This window comes from Papaver somniferum, chromosome 8, assembly GCF_003573695.1.
Source record: "Papaver somniferum cultivar HN1 chromosome 8, ASM357369v1, whole genome shotgun sequence".
Lineage (NCBI taxonomy): Eukaryota > Viridiplantae > Streptophyta > Magnoliopsida > Ranunculales > Papaveraceae > Papaver > Papaver somniferum.
Genome location: NC_039365.1, coordinates 104,286,581 through 104,293,515, shown reverse-complemented (window position 1 = coordinate 104,293,515; position 6,935 = coordinate 104,286,581). Strand labels below are relative to the sequence as shown.

General features: G+C 39.7%; 1 long non-coding RNA gene across 3 annotated transcripts; it reads right to left on the bottom strand.

Annotated features, from left to right (window-relative positions):
* Positions 1–917: 917 nt before the first annotated feature.
* LOC113301393 lies at positions 918–2,857 on the bottom strand. 3 transcript variants are annotated; one of them, XR_003336261.1, is made up of 4 exons: positions 2,491–2,857; positions 2,124–2,222; positions 1,373–1,422; positions 918–1,250 (listed from the first exon to the last, which is right to left on the bottom strand). It is a non-coding gene; the product is annotated as an uncharacterized LOC113301393 (long non-coding RNA). The 3 variants fall into 3 exon arrangements; XR_003336262.1 differs by having other exon boundaries at positions 1,373–1,391; XR_003336260.1 differs by lacking the exon at positions 1,373–1,422.
* Positions 2,858–6,935: the final 4,078 nt, after the last annotated feature.

Sequence of the window (6,935 nt, the reverse complement as noted above, 5' to 3'; positions counted from 1 at the left end):
TGTGTTAACGAGAAAGTTATACGAAACTAAATACAGATTCACAAATAATACATGGTTATTCTAAGCATACTAATCAAAGGATTTAACCCAAGCATAGAAAATCAAATATGTAGACAAATATATTTGTGATCCTAACAATTAAGCACAAGGTTTTACAAAACCGCTGAAGCAACAACTTATATTTCGATTAATCAATAAACTATATCAATAATTAATTTATTCAAATCATAATAGTCTTTTTCTCAATTAATCAATCCAAAATATCCTAATACTCCATATGGTTTCAACCAAAAACCCTAGTTACAAAAGGTTTAGCAAGACACCGCAATGGATTTCTTAAAATCCATTAAAACAAATACATCAAGATAGAGAAATTAGACCGAATGAATCATGTCTTCTCTTCTCTTTCTTATGCTATGATCTCTGCTGCAGCACCCATCTTCTCCTTTTTGGCTCTGTAGCCGCAGTCCTCTTCTATCAAACATTTGTGCATCCGACGACCTCCTGTTGTCAGAACTCCTCTAGTTCTTCTCAAATAAAAATATTATATAACAGCGTGATAAGTAGGGGTGAGCAACGGACGGACGGTTGCGGATTAGGGGTCACCCGCAACCAAACCGTCAAAGTTGCGGATTTGGAAATTCAAACCGTGACCGGCCCAATCATCCGCGGATTTGCCCTTTGCGGATCAGCGGATTTTGCGGGCCGGTTGCGGATTAACCGCGGATTTGATCACAAGAATCATCAAAAAAAACTAAGTGTAGAAATTAGAAAGTTACAAACTAGAGTGCAGACGTTTTTTTAACACAAAAGAGTTATAATTCAGTAATTCAAAAGCAACAATAGACATAAGATAGTTAACAGCTAACACAAAAGAGTAGTAATTCAAATGCAACAAGTCTGGAGTGTAGTTAGGACACCTTCTTTGCTTTATATGGTTGTTCATGTTTGTTGTTCCATGAGAGTTAGAACCCCCTATATCGTCTTTACCCCATGAAAACTTCCTTTTACAATGCTTGCACTGAACTTTAGGTGGCTTAAGATCAAGGCGCTTATCAAAATGTTGCCAGCAGTCTGATTGCTTCTTACCAGAAGCTTTCGGAGGCTTTGAAACTTCAACCAGAGATGATGGTGTAGCTGTAGATATGCTCTCGACGGTTGCCGGGTTAACTGTAGCCATGCTCTCATCAGGATCGTCAACAGGAATAGAAGGTCCCTTAGTACTTGAAGCCATCTGCTCTCAGATTCTCCTGTTCATACCCATTGACAGTAGATATTGAAAAATAAGATTGACAGAATCAATGATGCAATGATCTATAAACTAAAAGAGTTAAAATCAACTCAAATAAGAAGGCTCACTTTTGGGATATACCTTACCAAGGGAATGCTTTCTACTCGCAACAATATGGATTAGTCAGATTGCTATTTGAAAAGGGACAAAAAAAAAGAGTAAAAATTGCGAAAGTTATCATACAGGCATGCAACTACAGTATGCAGGCACAAAAGCTCATCATTAATAAATTTGCATAAGCTGACCAATAATATGAGTTATCGATGAGTGAAGCGGTAGATCTAACCGAAACTCTCTAATGTTGGATACGATGCTAGACATAAATATAATTAGCCGAGATGTTAGGAAACCAAGTTTCAAATTCGACCCACATGCTATTCAAAAAATCTAATCTTATAATGAATACATATTAGTAGCCGCTATGTAATCATGCTACCGTTTGCAGGAACCTAATTTTGAAAACAATAACCATCTAATAAAAATGATGTACACACTGTACCCACATATGTAATACTATAAGTACTCTAAATCAGTTATCAGTATTCACATGATTTTCCATCTTATGTACATGATTCACATCTTAAATACTACAGGAAATTGCGGATACACTAAAGCTAAATGACTCCACCAGCAATTTTTCTCTATAAGACTATTCTTCCATATTTATTAGTAAGGTATACTATTTGATAACATTTTACACAGAAGCTGTACTACTAAGCTACATACATACATGGCTACAAAGACTTGCAACATGCATAGGAGGAAAAAAATCAGTATTACAAAATGCAAATAAGAAGATATGTTACAGAATGCAGAGATAGCAACATCATACCCAAACAATTGTAGCACTGATAATACAAGCTTCACCACCTACCCAAGGATTTTAAATACTGTTCTCCTGAAGATTCTTCTCTCCAATCCGTGGATCTACCTTGTTTCATAAATAACATACATGAATTAGACAATCCACACCCACAACTGGTTTAATTTTCAGCACTGATAATGGTCTTTACCGACCAAATCACCCAAAATCTCTAAACTGGAAGAAAAAACTAATTTAAGAAAACCCTAAATCAAACATACTCAAAATTATTTTGACATCTAAGAAAATTCCAAACCAATTAAAACGAAATCAACATCACTAGAACATATAATAATCATTGAAAGTCAAAAGAAATGAAAATGAGAGAACTACTTACAGTTACTGATGCTGATGCTGCTCAGAGAAGAAGAATGAATGAGAGAACTAATTTACTGTGATGAGAAGAAGATGAATCGAAGGATATTTACTGTGAATCTGTGATGAGAAGAAGATGAATGAGAGAACTAATTTACTCAGAGAAGAAGAAGAATCGAAGTCTCTTCTCTGAGACTATTAGGTCTCTTTTCCTCTCGAAAAAAACTGATGCTATTAGGTTTCACCGAAAGCTAAAGATGTTTATATATCAAACTCCAACTTCCCATATTGTCCTTAATACATTTACTAAATTCCCTATATGTCCTACGGTGCGGGTAATCCGCGGTTATCAAATCCCAACCGCAACCGTAACCGCACCGCGTGCGGATTTGAGAATGCACCCGTGTCCGGTCCATAACTCTTGCGGATTGGTTTTCACCCGCAATTTTACGGACGGATACGGGTCAAATCCACGGTTCCGGTTTTTATGCTCACCCCTAGTGATAAGTCAGACCTGGCAAATCTCTGCCAAGGCCCATTCCACCGACTTCTAAATTCAGGTCCACAACGTCACTTTCCCTTTTGAGACTCATTTCCAAATCTGATCACAACATCACTTTCTCTACCGATTCAAATAAGGTCACTTTCGTCAGCTGGTGGTAAATTACTTAACCACCCAACTTCAAAATTCAGTATCTTTCCTGAGTCTTGACCATAACACTCTTCTAGGCCTTCCCAAGTACGGCCACAGTGTAACTTCCAATTCAGTGGTCATCGAAGTTTCTTCACCATCACCACTTCCTGCACTGCCCTAACCATATCCTCGCTGTACGAATATTATAAACCCTATTCCAATCCGAGTTCATAAATCCACAACACTGCTCCATCTTCATTCTATGGTTGTTTCTTTGTCGTTTCTCCATCCCGGCCATAGTAGTCGTCTGAACTTCAGAGTTTCAGCTTACGGTTAACATTAAATGTCATAGATTTCATTCCTATCTCTTTCCATCTCAGAACTGAGCTCCATACAGTCACCATCAACCCTCTGAAGTCATCACCCATAACTGCAGTCACTTACGGAGATTGTCTGCACTGATTTCTCTCTGTGTGATCTCGTCATCTATATCTCTGCCAACAAACCCATCACCAAAGATCACCACGAGCTTGATGCCAAGATACAAACATTGTCAATTTTATAGCCTGAATTTGCTGCTCCTCCATTACCATCTGCAGATTCAAACCAAATTACATATGGAATGAAAAACAACAACAGCAACACCTGCAATCAATTCATGCCAAACTCCCACTTTTTTCTGCCATCTGCCATTAATCCAATCGTCACCTGCAAACCCAATATCATTTGGCTAAAACAATTAAAATTCACCACTACCTGTGTTCACCGCCACCACCAGATATAGACCGTTGTTGATGTTGCACCATACATGCGCAGCTCTAACAGTCTGATGGATAGTGTAGATCGAACACATAACACCAGTTATTCTTCAATTAACTCCTTGGCTTATATTCATCGTCTTTACTAAACCAAGCATTCCCTGTCTCATAAGCTTCCAAAATCCCAAATTCCATGTTCGTCTTCTTCTGCAGATCATTAATCAACGCCAAAAATGGGTAAAACCCATCTCTGCAATATCAACCCTTATAATCTCCTTCTCGGTCTATTTCAATTACAGCCCTACTTCGTAGCCATGCAAATTCCCAATTCAGTTGCTGTTTTAGATGGTAGATACACCCCGTGAACACAGAAATAACGATGGTATCATCATGTCCACAAACAAAGTTCGCAACCATAATATAACAAACGAAATGGTAGTAATATGATCGAAGTTGCATAAAACAGTAAATAAAGGAAGCTCTGAGCCTTAGGGCTCGTCCTTGCTTCGCATCATAGGGATTCATATGATGATCTAAAAGATGCATAATGTAAAGAGTACGAAGATTATAAGTGCAGAATGTAAATGATATGCAGATTTACGTGATTCAGCACTAAGGCCTACGTCCACGGGGATTGGTGTTTCACTATGTGTTCAAAGATTACAAAGATAGTCAAATGAATTTGAGTGGGGGATGAAGCTAGGGAGGAGATAGAACTCACTTACTCTTACAATTTCTCTCTCCTAAGCTCTCTTTCACTTTAACTAGAAATGGTCGACCCCTCCTCCCTTAGTGGGTTGGGGTATTTATAGGCTTCTTCTGTAGGTCCCTTTCTTCGAGTACAGCTGTCCTTATCATCTTGGTTATTGCGCCTGTCCGACGATATCTTCTTTTCAACCCAGCGTCCTCCAATGGCTTTATGCAGGAACGAAGATAGTCCTTCTTCTTCTTCATAGGATCTTTGACACGTACCCTATGTCTAGAGAGTTTAATGCGAGTGGTTAGGGGTAGTTCGCACGCGTCAGATGGTTGTTTGATGCCCCTGTCACATCCTTGTCGGCGAGACTCATCGCAACCCTTGATCTTGGATCGTCCTCGGGATGAAGTAAAGTAATTCTCTTGATATGCTATGATGCTTCGCGGTAGCTTACTCCTACAGTGCCCCTCAATCCTTTGTCGTTGGATTTGGTCCGAATGCATGTAGATGTTAGATGCCCCATGGGTGTTGAGACGTGGCATCATACCTTGATGTCTTTGGGTTGTGTGTCTTCCACGTGTGGTTCCTCTTACACGTGGCAGATGATAAATCATGTGTATACAATTTTCCCCTTTTCTTCAAGTTTGAAGTTGGTCAAAGTTTGGAGAAAAATCTCTTCACAGTCTCCTCCTCTTCTTGCAACAACTCCCGCTAGAATTTAGGGCACGCTTTCCACTTCTCGCATTTATTCTTTCTCGTTTTCCGGGACGGTTTCATTAATGGCAGTTATAAATAGGTGAACAATTCCAGACGTATTGACTCTTTATTCTCTTTTCATTCCTTATTCTCTTCTCTGTCTTCTTTCTCTCCTGTGAGATTCATTCTTGTTCTTTTGTTCTTAACTTCTGTTGCTACTTATTACTTCAGTTACTGCTTTTAATTAGTTCTGACAAGATCTTCAGAGTTATATCGTTGTCTTCGTTCATCAGGTGCTTGTCAATCATCTCCGTTCATCCATAACACTTTTTAATTCAGGTATGGTGTTTTTCCTGTTTTTGGTTTTGATTGATTTTCCCTTTTCTACTGTTGTTGTGTCTGGGTTTTGTGATGAAGAACATAATATACGAAAGTATATATACTTTCCCCTGTTCTTTATCACAAAACCTAGTATTTCTCTATTGATCGTTAGAGCCTCGTTCCCATGGTTGTGGTTGGGCTAGGGTTTTTAGATTTCATGAAGTTCATCAAAACTGATCATTTTCGTGGTTTTTTCCTGTGTTCTTGAAAATATTTTTTATGAATTGTGATAATCATGGATTTCGTCCTATAATCTTCGTTATCTTTTTTTTTTATCTTCTTTCTTTTTATTCCTCTTGCAGGTATGTCGGATCGTCCTCGTGTTCCATATAGTACTCCCCCATCAAGTCCTTACAGACATCCTCCTTCTAGGAGCCCTGATAAATCTCCGCCGAGGGGTGGTCCGTCTAGATATTCTCAACCTGATCCTCATACCCTCAAGACTTCATCTTCGTCGGGTCCTAGGGTTTCTTTACAGAAGAAAGGGGATCCGCCCAGAGGTTCTCGGTATACGGTTAATCATCCATCGCCTAATACATCTCCTCAGCGTTCGGAACCGATGAACGTCCATCCTATTCGTTATATTGCTCCTTCTGCTGCGACGCTTCCTAAGAAACCCAAAGCTTCGCAAACTACCGTGTTGGTGAAGGATCCTTCTTCAAAGGGGGTTGCACCAAAAGTGTATTTGACTAGGAATGTTTCGACCAAAAGGAAAGCTTCGGATATGAGTCCTCCGAAGAAGCCATCGTCGGGCAAGGCCGCATCTTCTGACGCTGCCCCAGTTATCCGAAGTATTCTAGTTTCGAAGAAGAAGAAGAAGAAAGTCACTTATAGTCACGTTGATCTCGAAGTTTTTAAGGCAAAGCATGGCTTTGAAGCTTTTGATGTTAATTTCTACAACCAATGGGACGATCCCACTTATGACATGGTCGTGAACTACAAATATGATGCTTTCCACCTGTTAACGACCGTGGGGGCCTTCGAGGCAGGTCTTATGTTTCCCATGTATAAATCATGTGATTCTTTCTATTATGATGCCTTGGCCAACCGCGAGGGTTCTACTTCTCATACCCACTGCCGTTAAGTTTTCCAGCTAAGTGGAAACTACCTTCGGACACTTAGAGAGTGTTATCTTTGGAGCCATGGATAAACGACGATAACCTACTACACTCCTAATCCTGCGGAGAAGGATTGGTATACCCCTGAAAACTTCAATGCTTCTTTGGGGGATTACGTCAACGGTAGGAATCGGAAACCATGGAGCGTCGGTCTTCGTACGATGGCAGCCTCCCAAGGTGAGG